Raw genomic sequence first — 13,554 nt, 5'->3', positions numbered from 1 at the left:
TTTAATATGACATAAAAATATCATAAATAAAATAATTCGGGTTTTAAAACCACGAAAATCTAATCGTTGATTTGAAAACCAAAACGATTCACCGGAATAAAACCGATACATAGCAACGTATTATTATATATTTACACCTTTGCACATAATAAATAATTTTGAAATATTATTTAAGTTAATATAATATAAAAGTGACGTGGCAAGAATACCAGGACTAACGGTGCAAAGAAATCAGCTAAAAGATAACGGAAAAAGCAGGGTCGTCACACCGGTACATGATTTTTATTATTCCATTCCCTTTATGTGTCCATTAAGGGTGGCAAAGAGATCGGGTTAAAATTGCCACCTGCATGTGATTATCAAGGAAAAAAGTAAAAATTTAAATAATGTAACTTGGACATTGCAACAAATACCAATATGGAGCAGATGGTTATATTGGGGAGACCCGCTGAGCTGGACAATCTGTGGTCTAGTAACCAGCCAAGTTGGTCACCAAAATGATCCGTTTGAGGTGCCTGGTGCTGCTGCCAATATGACAATGAAATTATTAATCCTATTAATCCTATTTATTTATTTTTATTATTTTATTTTATTTATTTATTTATTTATTTATTATTATTATTATTATTATTATTATTATTATTATTATTATTATTATTATTATTATTATTATTATTATTATTATTATTATTTTATTATTATTATTATTATTATTATTATTTTATTTTATTTTATTATATATACTAATTGTGGTGGGAAGTTTTTTAGTTTTAGTTATATTTAATTGTAGTTTTGAGTTTGTGCTCACATTACAAACGGCCCCTCAACTTCGCCTACATTTTCACAACGGTTCCTCAAGTTTACACTTTTTAAGGGGTAAAAAGTGTAAATATATAATTTAATTAAAATATAAGAAACTAATTCCACCCGAATTTATAACAGAACCTATCTTCTCGCTGGGTGCAAGTTAAATTTTTCAGAGACTACCGTTCAACTCGGAAAAATCTTACGAACCTAATGGGACTAACTATACGCGAAATGGACACTTCTCAAAAAAACGCTAAATACAACGACAGCCCGTATCTTCCCGCTCGGCACGAGTTAAATTTTTTCGACGGCAGCGTCAGACTCGAAATAATTTTATGAACAGAACGATACTAACTACGTTCGAAACGGACACTTTTTAAAAAACGCTAACACAACGACAGCCCGTATCTTCCTGCTCGCCGCGAGTTAAATTTTTTCGCCAGCACCATTAGGCTCGAAATAATTTTATCAACAAAACGAAACTAACTACGTTCGAACCGGACAAATTTTAAAAAACACTAAAGACGACGACACCAACAACGACGCATAACACATGGCCCGTTTTCCCTTCTGTAAATAAAACTGCGTTAAATATGAACACGTCGGCCGAAAGCCCCCGCCGCATCGCGCGGGCCGGTCCGGACTAGTTGTTTATCAAAGAGGAGTTTGGTTTCGAGTATGATTTCCGTCTTGTAGTGGCTGCAGTACATATCGGTTGGATCTTATTATTTTTCATCGTCTTTGTGTTGGGAATCGAGTACCTTAATTTTCAACACAGATAAGTCGTTTGGCCCGTTCTGCCAGCCAACGGTTGGTGTATTAGGTTCATATTTGCCCATGGGTTAACCACTCACAGAAACAGATCAACTTAAATTTATCGCAACATAGATCAAGATAATAATGCATTTATGGTTAAATCATAATTGATGGTTTTAAAGGAAAAATATAACCGTTATATTTTTGGAGACAAATGACATGAGTAAAACCACGCTGTCCCGTATGTTGTATGGTGCTTAAACTCGAAAAAATGACTATTTTATTATAATGTTGCTTCAAGACTCACTTAAACTCAAGGATCCGAAATTGAAGGCTCCTGCATTACAGGATTGTTCATCGCTATGTTGTCATGCTGATTTTATACTCACAAAAATTTGCATAAAATAATTCACATAATGACTTGTACCGATCAGCAAGAAAAGAGAAGTATCAGTGAGAAAATGATAACTAAATTACAATAAGTTGTACGGTCTATTTTGTTTGCCTTAATGTTTGCTATAGAAAAAATAAATTGTAGGATTGTATACATGTGCTTGCAATCCCGTAAATTAATTTTAAATAATTTTTAAATCAAAATAATCCCATAATTTTAAAAATGTAACGTTAGTTAACTAACAAAATGAAAAAATCTCTTAGTAACACATTTTTGAAGTGGCTAGGGAAAACGTTGAAAACATTCGCACGATAACACTCAGTTAATCATATATATATATATATATATATATATATATATATATATATATATATATATATATATATATATATATATACTAGATTTAAGAGCCCGTGCGTTGCACGACAGCTCTAAATCAAAATAATCGAAAGCGTTATAACTGATAGTAGACTACGGTTTGATAAAATAACATTCCCGAAAACCTCCATTACTGATATTCTTTGTAGTGCCACCAAATTTACAAAAAAGAATACTATTCTAACCCCAATGAATACTGATTGAGATTAGTATGCATAAAACCAACGATATTACTATTTTAAATAATCTAGGCAAAATACGAACTTATATATTGGCAATTGCAATATGAACTACACAAAACTTGCAATTTTGATTAGATATGTTATCAAATTTATAAAATTACAACATTAACTAAATAAAACATGTTATCATGCTGGATATTTTGCAATCATATTTGATACATAATTAAGTTTAAGAAATTTATAAATCTAGGATAAGAAGGTGGTACCTTGAGTTGTTACAACTTGTAACCAAATATTACCTTATTTACCTTATTTTGATACATTACCCAATCGATCACGATGATTGCACAACTTGTAACCAAATTTTACTTGTATTTACCAAAGTGTATTTAACAGCTTAAGTTCTTCAACTGACCGAGATCAACTTTTCAGTGAAATTCACACTTCATTCCAACCCTAACACCTTTAGCACAAAGGTGTTGAACAAATAAGCAATTGAATCTGTACCAAAATAGTTTGGAAAAAAAGTTAACAGTATAATATTAGGTGAGAATCTATAAATAAGAGCAAAAGAGAAGTTAGCCATCGTGTGCTTTCTTAGTTTATCAGTATTTTGCTTTCTCATTTTCTTTTTTTCTAAGTTTCTTCTCGACTTGCTAATATATAAACAACTAATTAAAAAGTAACCGTCAAAAAACATAAGTGGTACATAATAAACAAACTAATATATAAATTATCTTCTAAAAGTACTCGACAACAAAAGTTTAAAATATAAACAGAGTCCACATTCGACTATAGAGAAAGAAGTATCAACCATCATATAAACAGAGCCTGCATTTGACTACTCGACAACCAAAGTTCAAAATATGTGAGTAAAAAAATTAAATAGCAGATGACACATGAGAGCTAAGGAGTATTTCTCCGAAAGCGTGAACTTTGTAGAGGACAAAAATTTGATCCATTAACAACTTAAGGCTCAAAATCACTACTACAGCATCAACAAATTTTTCTTATAGAGCATAATCAAGTGATCATGAATTCATTTGATAAACTAAATATACACTGGGTTAATAGGAATTATTTTGTTATTATCTTTTTAGTTTGAAGTCGTACCTGAAATGAAAAAACCCGACAGCGTCAAGATTCTCATAAACGTATTAGACCTTCAAGGTTTTACTAAACAAATTCTTCCACGGTGTTTAAACAAACATCAAGGTAAGTACCCTGTTGAATTGTGACAACCTGCACAGCATCAAACATAAGCAACATTATTCTTTCATAGGTACCCTATACAAAAATAACTGTAATTTGAAAATACAATAATGTTATAGAGATAAAAATATATATAACCGAGTTGTGTTAGTATGGATCAACTCAGGATATATTGCTTGTCTGTGATGTTATTTGGATTCAATAAAATTATGTGACTGATGTTAACTTTTACCTTCTTCCGTTGGTTAGTTCTCTAATGTGGGTGTAGAAAAAGGTTGCTGGCAGTACCTGGATGTTGTCGAATATCATGTCAACAATGAATTCAGAAAATCTTGTTCTTGACGGGTTGTTGTAATGGAATTGAAATATGTCACTCTTTACTCAATTGTCTGTATTGCTGGTGGAAGCAACACACTACTACTCCGTAATATAGTCAGTTATTGACCTCTCGAACCTCGATGGTGAAGAGTAATAACAAAATATAATGTACGCAAAAGTAGTGACAAATTAGAAAGCATAATCCTAGAAGTAATGAAACTGATACAAAATAGAAGTGAATACTTAAAAATAGAAAGCATAATCCACATGATAAGATCTAACGTATTAAATATAGAAGTGAATACTTAAAAATTTTAGTTACTCTACACAACACTTACAAAAATTTATAGTTAAAAAAAATATCTACATGTCAAATTTGTATCAACCATATCATTGAAACCATGCAATAGACAAACTGAAATAGTAAATACGGAATAGTACCAATATGATATAAACAAATACTACCAAGTTGCAAAAGAAAAGTAATAAAATCTTAAATCTCCATAGGAGGTGATGAAAATACAAAATAATTCATTGAATGCTAGAATTCAAAAATCCTTAGTGATCGACAATAACTGATCCCCACTAATCCCATTTTGTGTTAGGTGTTGCAATGAACTGACACAAACCAAACTCTTATACTAAACTCTTAAGCCAGTGGGGACTTATCATTGAGGATTGAATTCATTGGTTTCTAGTACACCTGGAAAACGGGTCGAGATGGGTCGGGTTGGGTCAAGGATCAAATGGTTTGGGTCGAAACGGGTCATTGGATGAAATGGGTCAGAATTAAAATGGGTCGAACGGGTTGGGTCGGGCTACTAAAATTGTTCTTGTTTGTAATTTTTGAGGTATCGATTCCAAACGTGTGTCTAATCTAGCAACTATATTTGATCCTTACGACTATAATAGAAGTCAACTTATAAGGCAATTAAATTCTGGGACTGCAAATATCAGTATCAGCATTTAGCCATACTTATTACTTATACGACTTATAAGGCATCTAAAATGTACGCCCAATAATAATTACATTTATATTCAGTCACATGTTCTAAGACATTCAACCAGGGCGGCAAGTTTAAAACTTAATCAAGGACCATTTCATATACAGTTCACCATGACAATAATTAATCAACAATTTTTTAAGTCAGAGGAGCGTAAGTATGGATACGACATAGCAGAAAAGAACAATTGATTAAAAATGTACCTGACTTAGGCTTGAAAGATCGAGAACTTTATCATCAAGATCATGACTAAATTTTTTCTTCAGCTCCGTTTCTTTCTCAACTATTGCATCAGGTATATTAGTGTGATTCTCATTAGATTCGTTCTCAAACTCCTTTTTCAAATAATATATTTCTTCCTTCAAATGTTTTTCTTGATATGTATCATGCCTGAAAAATTAAAACCCCTTTAGACATCTATATGCTTTTAACCATCTAAATAACAATTTAAAGGAAAATGAAGAAAACAAAAAAGTATCTACTAAGAGTATCTCCAATGGGAGCTTAATATGTTACAAATGGCAATACATAATAGTTTCTCCCATTGGAGTTGAAGCCTTTTAGGCAAACTCCAGAGGAGCGTAAAGTCGTTAGACGTAGCATTTTCCTTTCAAAAACCTTTATATAGCTTTTTCATTTGGAGTGAAGCGTTTTATACAAATACTTTGGAAAAAGCTTTACTGTCAAAGATGCTCTACAAAAGGGTCACAGTTCTTTTGTTTATTCTTCAAAGGAAATTAACAGTCCTGAACACTACTGATTGACAGACAAGCTTCTTCTATGTTTCGTATATCGTCACAACTGACATCCAGAAGGTTAAAGCACAAACTTATACTTGTATATAAAAAGCTTATTCTATGATTGTAGTAAGTCTGCATTTTAACAAAGCATAAGTAAGAGCTCATGTTGTTCTGGGAGTCCACCAACAACATTAGACGATTTAGGTCAAAGAAAAAAGAACAAAGACATATAAACACTTCACCATAAAACTATGACACAACAACTAACTAAAAAATTCAAGTTATACATGAGACCAATTAACAACAAATCTCCCCATATCAAATGTAAGGCCGTACATAGAAATAAAACCTAAGCTGACAGTAATGTGCAGATGAGTGTCAATCATGACACTTATACTAAGGTGATTTGGATTACAGATATAAACTTTTTCAGACATCACTTTGCTCGAATAAACCTAATTATTCTTCTCGACAACTTGTAATGTATTAGTTCACAGTAATTCAACTATGAACACCAGACTCTTAATATCACACAAACAATAGGAATTAAAGTGCAGAAAATTAAGAGAACACGAATTAGAAGAAAACCAACAATATATTAAGCACAATCGTGTTTTTTTTTGATATATCCAAAACAGCAAACATAAACGTGTATTTATACTAGAAGAACCAAATCTTCCAGATTTGGTTTCTTAACAAACTACTCTACAAAATAGGAAAAGATATACAAGGATCAAAGCTAAACTTAAGGAGATTAATTCTGGAAGATAAACACAAAACGCATCATCATATATCTTCTAAATATAAAAGAGATCTTCCAGAATCTTCAAATGGCTTTATCAACAAGAAATCATTCGGCAGTTGACTTTTGAAAACTTCAGAGTCTGCTCCTCAGACTCTAACATCATCAGACTCTAAAACCTGCAAAATACTTTGACTCATCAGATTAACTTTCCCAACAATCTCCCCCTATCTGATGATGTCAAAACAATTCAAGCTACTAACCCATCAACTTCTTGACCTCTCTTTCTTTCTTTCTCAAATTAAAGGCTTCACAGAAAACTTCATAATCCTTCAAACTAATAAACCCTTCTTCAAACACCAGATGCACAAACATAAAAATCCTCTTAAACACCTCACTTAAAATCACCCTGTCACCTTCACAACCTCTCAAACCAAATGCAATTCCTCTCCATTCACAAAATCCTAACCTCAATATTTGATTCAACTTCACCCTTAATCTTTTATCAGAAGCATGAGATAAAGTCAGCAACAAACACACTCCATCATACTCAGTCCTATCAATTTCAACCTTCAACACTTCTCCTTCATACCTTCTAAATCTAAACCTTTTATTCAACTTAGCTCTCAGATCATTCAAGACAGCAGGATTCTCAGAATTATCACCACCAGATTCTGCAATCATCTCACCAACAGCTGCAACATTTTTACCCTTATCCTTAACACCACCAGCAACAATTTCATCATCATTGACCACACTCTTACCCTTATCAACCACATCAGTATTCTCACCAATAACCACAATTTCATTACCAACAGCAACATTCTCAACCACATTTTCTGTAACCATGACCTCATCAACAACAATGTGCTCCCCCTCAATTTGATTCTCCCCCTCAACAGCAGCTCTCTTATTCTTATCACCAGCAACCTCTGCATCATCAACTCTCTTTCTTTTCTCCCCCTTTTTGACATCATCCACCTTAAGAGAAGAGATGATTTCCCAGATTTCAGCTTGTTGAGCTTTCAAAGTAACCAAATCAGAAGCAAACCCTGTAAAACAACTTTCTACCCCATCAACTTTCTTTTCTAATACATCCAACCTGTCATTAAACATCACCACAGAATTTGAACTACCAGCACCACCCTGCAACTCCCCAACCAACCTCCTCACCTCCATCAACTCTGATTTTGAAACAAAATTATTATTAAAGTTTTTAGAAAGATCAGACTGCACAACAGATAGTTTGTCATCAAACTTCTTAGTCAAATCAGTCAAAGCCTTATTCAAGCCAACCAATTCAACTGGTGCCCCAGTCTGACCTGCAGTGTCAATAGATGTGGGTATGGTTGGTATATCCTCATGACTTTCCTGTTGTGAAGAAAAGCAATCCTTGGATAAAGAAGATGTTGAGGCCTGTACCACACCCTGTGACATGAGTGTGGCATTGGCAGCCTGTGCAAGAGTGTGTAAGGATGACATGCTTTGGAGAGGTAGTGACAGACTTAAGTCTGAGGTAGAAGTAGGTTTGGCCATTTCAGTAGGTTGTTGAATTTGGTTTGATGAGTCCAGGATTGGGACCTCTGTTTGTAAGTTAACTGAGGGGGTTGCATCAGTAACTGTAATGTGGGTATCCAAGTTAACTAACCTATCAGGTTTGGTTAAGGTCAAAGCACTGCTTGCAACAACCTCTAGCAGAGGTGAAGAAACAGTACTAGCACCATCTTGCCTAGTGAATTGTAATGGTGAATTCACAGGTGCTGAATCATCTAAGGGTTCAAGTGTGGTGGTATTCTCTGTATGAACTGGTGAGTTCATAAGGTTGTTTGATGGAGATATTTGCTCAGTAGCAGTGGGTGAAGATGGGTTAGATTGAAGTGGTGTTTCTTCAACCATATCTTCAGCCTGCTCTGTTTGATTGACAATATGGGGTGGAGTAATTGGGGGGGTAGAAACTGAATGTTCAGATTCTGTTGAATGTTGTTGACCATTGTTGTGACCTTCTCCAGATTCTGATTGCTCAGATCCTGAAGAAGATGCCCCTTCAGATTCTGATTGCTCAGGATCTGCAGGTTGGTCTGCACGGCCCAAATTGACCCAATGCATCATAGCAGCTGTAAGAGGGACTTCTTGACCATCAACAATGTGCCTATGAAACATTTTGACACTGCATTCAGGTAAATACCTGTACTCATAGACATTAAAAGTTTGCAAACCATTGTACAAAATTGGTGTCATTGCTTGTTCAAACATTAGACTCATAATTCTTATGAAAGGCACATTGTGATCTCTTAAAGGTTTTTCAGTAAGCACTAAGAGTTCATTAAAATACAGACGTGCAAAGTCTATATTTCTCCCTGTTACCATGGCATCAAAAATATGAGCCTCAAAATCATTTATTTCAGTTAGACTCCCACATTTAAAACTCAAACTTCTGGTTATATTTGACAACAGAAACATCCACCTTGGACTGAACATACTGATTTTGACACTAGAATTGGTTAAGGGCTGACCAACTAGGTTAAAACAATTTCGTACAACAGATTTTGCTGCTGTTCGAACAAAATTCTCATTAAAAGGAAGGTTTAAAGCAGCCCTTAAATGATTTTCAGTAATTGTTAAGGTGTTGTTACCATTCCTGTAAGTACCAGTAATTGACCTTCCTTCTCTGTTCCCATTACAAGTGTACCAGAACTCAGCCAGCATCTCAGGATACATCACCGTTGTCTTAAAGAAGGCATCCTTCAAAGGATGATTCCTCATAAACAGCATCAATTCCTCATATCCCTCATTAGCAAACCCTTCTGGAATTCTACCACAAGCTACCCTATTGTTCACCGATACCTGTACCTCCCTATTACCTCTAAAATCCTTTGCTCGATGCATCCTTTCAGTTGGTTCCAGAACAAAAGGGATGAATTTCATGTTCGCCATTGTAATCGCAAGGGAATTTCGAAAAACAGATGAGGGTTTTGAGATGATCGACTGATTTGACAAATAAGAATTTAAAATTTAAACCCTATTAAATAATTCCGACACCGCCAAAAATTTTACCATTTACCTCCTCAAAAAGTTACAGTTTTGACCCTTTTATTATTAGAAATAGAATAAAGAAAAATAAACTTACCTAAAACAGAACAAGTAAAAAAAACTTTATTTGACTCAAGATAGAAAATAATTTACACAAAATTACATCAAAAATACACCAGAGTCACACCATCTCAGACTCTGAAATAGCATTACCTCATCCAGACTCATTAAAACATCAGACTCTGGAAGAGTCATCACTAGACAACATTTCACTAGATGGATTTAACATTCCAAGTTGTCCAAGAAGATAAAAATGCCTTTCTTCATTAAGTGCCTTAGTAAAAATATCTGCCAATTGATCCTTTGTACCAATATGCTTCAAATACACTTTGCCCTTTTCAACACAATCCCTTATAAAATGATGTCTGATTTCAATGTGCTTTGTTCTTGAGTGAAACACTGGATTCTCAGTAATAGCAATTGCACTCTCATTGTCACACATGATTGGAGTGTTGGACAATGTCAACCCAAAATCCAAAAGTTGATGTTGCATCCAAAGTAATTGAGCACAGCAGCTTCCTGCAGCAACATATTCAGCTTCTGCTGTAGAAGTAGCAACAGAGTTTTGCTTCTTACTAGACCAGCTAACCAGTTTTCCACCTAACAATTGACATCCACCAGAAGTGCTTTTCCTGTCTAACTTGCAACCTGCATAGTCTGCATCTGTGTAACCAATTAGATCAAACCCTGAGTCTTTGGGATACCAAAGACCCAGGTTAGGGGTACCTTTTAAGTACCTAAAAATCCTTTTCACAGCTTTGAAATGAGACTCCTTAGGGACAGATTGGTAACGTGCACAAAGACATGTAGCAAACATTATATCAGGTCTACTTGCAGTTAAGTATAACAAAGATCCAATCATACCTCTATAGGTTGATTGACAAGTGGGTTTACCAGACTCATCCTTATCAAGTTTTTCAGAAATGCTCATTGGTGTTCTTATAGAAGAACAATTTTTGAAACCATATTTGTCTAACATGTTAGCAATATAGTTACTCTGGTTTATAAAAATACCCTCAGAACTTTGTTTTATTTGCAACCCAAGAAAATAGTTTAATGTACACAAATTACTCATTTTATACTCTTTTGACATAATATCAGAAAACCATTTTCCCAAGTTAGGATTAGTAGACCCAAATTTAATGTCATCTACATAAATTTGAACAAGTAGCACATCACCTTTGTCCTTTTTGACAAACAAAGTCTTGTCAATAGCTCCTCTGGAAAAATTATTTTCTAGAAGAAATGTTGACAAGGTATCATACCAGGCTCTTGGAGCTTGCTTCAGACCATACAATGCCTTTTTCAATTTGTAGACATGATTTAGAAATTTCTTACTTTCATAACCAGGAGGTTGTTTCACATACACCTCTTCTTGCAAAACTCCATTCAAGAAAGCACTCTTCACATCCATTTGAGATACCTTAAACCCTTTGTGAGCAGCATGAGACAAAAACAATCTGATAGCTTCAATTCTAGCCACAGGAGCAAAAGTCTCATCATAATCTATCCCTTCTTCTTGCCTGTACCCTTGAGCAACCAACCTTGCCTTATTTCTGATAACAATACCATCTTTATCCACCTTGTTCCTGAATACCCATTTTGTGCCAATGATAGTTTTACCATCAGGCTTTGGAACCAATTCCCATACTTCATTCCTTTCAAACTCTGTAAGTTCTTCAGTCATAGCCTCATTCCAGTCATCATCACCTAGTGCCTCTTCAATCTTCTTGGGCTCAATAAGTGAAAGAAAACTTGAAAATAAACAGAAATTAGCTATGGCAGATTCAGACACAGCAGCCTGATTAGAAGAACTAGTCTTGGGTAACCCTGTAGTATTCACAACATAATCATCAAGATGCTTTGGATGAACTATGCTTCTTGAAGATCTTCTGATAGGTACAATGGGATCTGAGGTGGTATTTGATGATTGACCACTCTCTTGATTAACAACAATCTCTTCTTCTTGTGTAGATTCTTCTGTATGAACACCTTCAGCAATAACATTTTTAGAGTCTGACCACTGTTCATCAAACTCAGACTCTGAATCCAGAGTCTGAACAATGTTCTCTGAAATTAACTTAGACATTTCTTCAAGTGCAGAATTCTCAGAATTGGATGATTGATCCATTTCTAAGGAGCTTTCATCAAAAGAAACATTGATAGATTCTTCAATCTTCATTCTCCTCTGATTGTAAACTCTATAAGCTTTAGATACAGAAGAATATCCCATAAAAATACCTTCATCAGACTTTGGCTTCATCTTATCAAGCTGATCTCTTTGATTTAAAATGTAGCACTTACACCCAAAAACTTGAAAATAATGAATAGTAGGCACCTTTTTGTGATATAACTCATAAGGAGTTTTACCATGTTTCTTCACAATCAGTGACCTATTTTGAGTGTAACATGCTGTATTTACAGCTTCAGCCCAGAACCTTAAAGCTACATTCGATTGACATAGCATAGTTCTAGCTGCTTCAATAAGGGTTCTGTTTCTTCTTTCAGCAACTCCATTCTGTTGAGGAGTTCTTACAGCAGAGAAGTTTTGACCAATTCCAGATTCTTCACAAAAATCAATTAAAGTAACATTTTTGAACTCAGTACCATGATCACTTCTTAACTGTTTAACAAGAATACCCTTTTGAACCTGCTCTCTTTTGATCAACCTGATGATTTCTTCAGGAGCATCACTCTTTGCAGCCAAGAAAATAACCCAAGTAAATCTGGAATACTCATCAACAATCACAAGAGTATACCTTTTTCCACCCAAACTACTAGTATTCATTGGACCAAACAGATCCATATGAAGCATGTGAAGTGGATCACAAATGGTAGCCAGGGTTTTTGAAGGAAACTTGGTTTTGGTTTGTTTACCCATAATACAAGCAGAACAAGGCTTATCTTTCTTAAAGGGTTGCTGTGGAAGACCTCTCACCAATTTCTTCTTAGACAGCTCATTTATATTCTTAAAATTAAGATGAGAAAGTCTTTTATGCCACAGCCAATTTAGCTCATTTACAGTCTGAGAATACAAACATGTCTCAATACCAGAATTAACAGAATTCAGATCCAATACATACACATTCTGATGTCTCCAGGCCACAAGTGTTGGCCTACCTTTTGGATCATAAATAATACCAGCTTTCTTTCTGATTCTTATTTCACAGTCTTCATCAGCAATTTGACTAACACTTAGCAGATTATGCATCAACCCTTCAACTAAGGCAACTTTCTTCAAAGTAACACTACCAGCTTTCACAGTACCATAACCAACTGTCTTTGCAACAGAATTATCACCATATCTCACAGGAGGACCCTTCTCTTCTACAAACTCTACAAGATGTTCTTTGCATCCAGTCATATGTCTTGAGCAGCCACTATCCAGATACCACTTACTACCCTGCTACACAAGACACAAACAACCACACAATTAATTCTTGGAGGGAACCCACTTTTCAGTGGGTTCAATAGGAGAATCTTTTACTCTCCATACAAAAGCTTTGTTACCAATCCAGATCAACTTGTCTTTAACAGATTTCAAAACACTTTCACTTTCACAGACTTTGGGTTTCCAACACTTTTCAATTCTCTTTGGAAGACAACATGTACTCTTAACAGGAGATTTCTCTTTACTTTTGATTACATTATTAAGTTTTGAAATTTCCTTTTTAAGTTTTCGAATAGTCTTAGTCTGTTTGGACTTTGACTTTCTTTTTGACCTTTTAGAATCTGGACTGGTACTAGTAACAGAAGATACATCAGATATGTCCTTGCAACTTGACTCATGGGTGATAGACTCCTGGTCAGAACATTCACTTTCAATTTTCAAATCTAAACTGTTAGAGTCTGAAGATTTCTCAAGTTCAGACTCTGATTGACTTTTACTTTCTGAACAGTTAGAGTCTGATGGTAACAAAATTTCAGACTC

The sequence above is a fragment of the Rutidosis leptorrhynchoides genome, chromosome 1 (assembly GCF_046630445.1).
Source record: "Rutidosis leptorrhynchoides isolate AG116_Rl617_1_P2 chromosome 1, CSIRO_AGI_Rlap_v1, whole genome shotgun sequence".
NCBI lineage: Eukaryota > Viridiplantae > Streptophyta > Magnoliopsida > Asterales > Asteraceae > Rutidosis > Rutidosis leptorrhynchoides.
The sequence above is the reverse complement of the archived record's forward strand: the minus strand, read 5'-3'. Positions refer to the sequence as shown.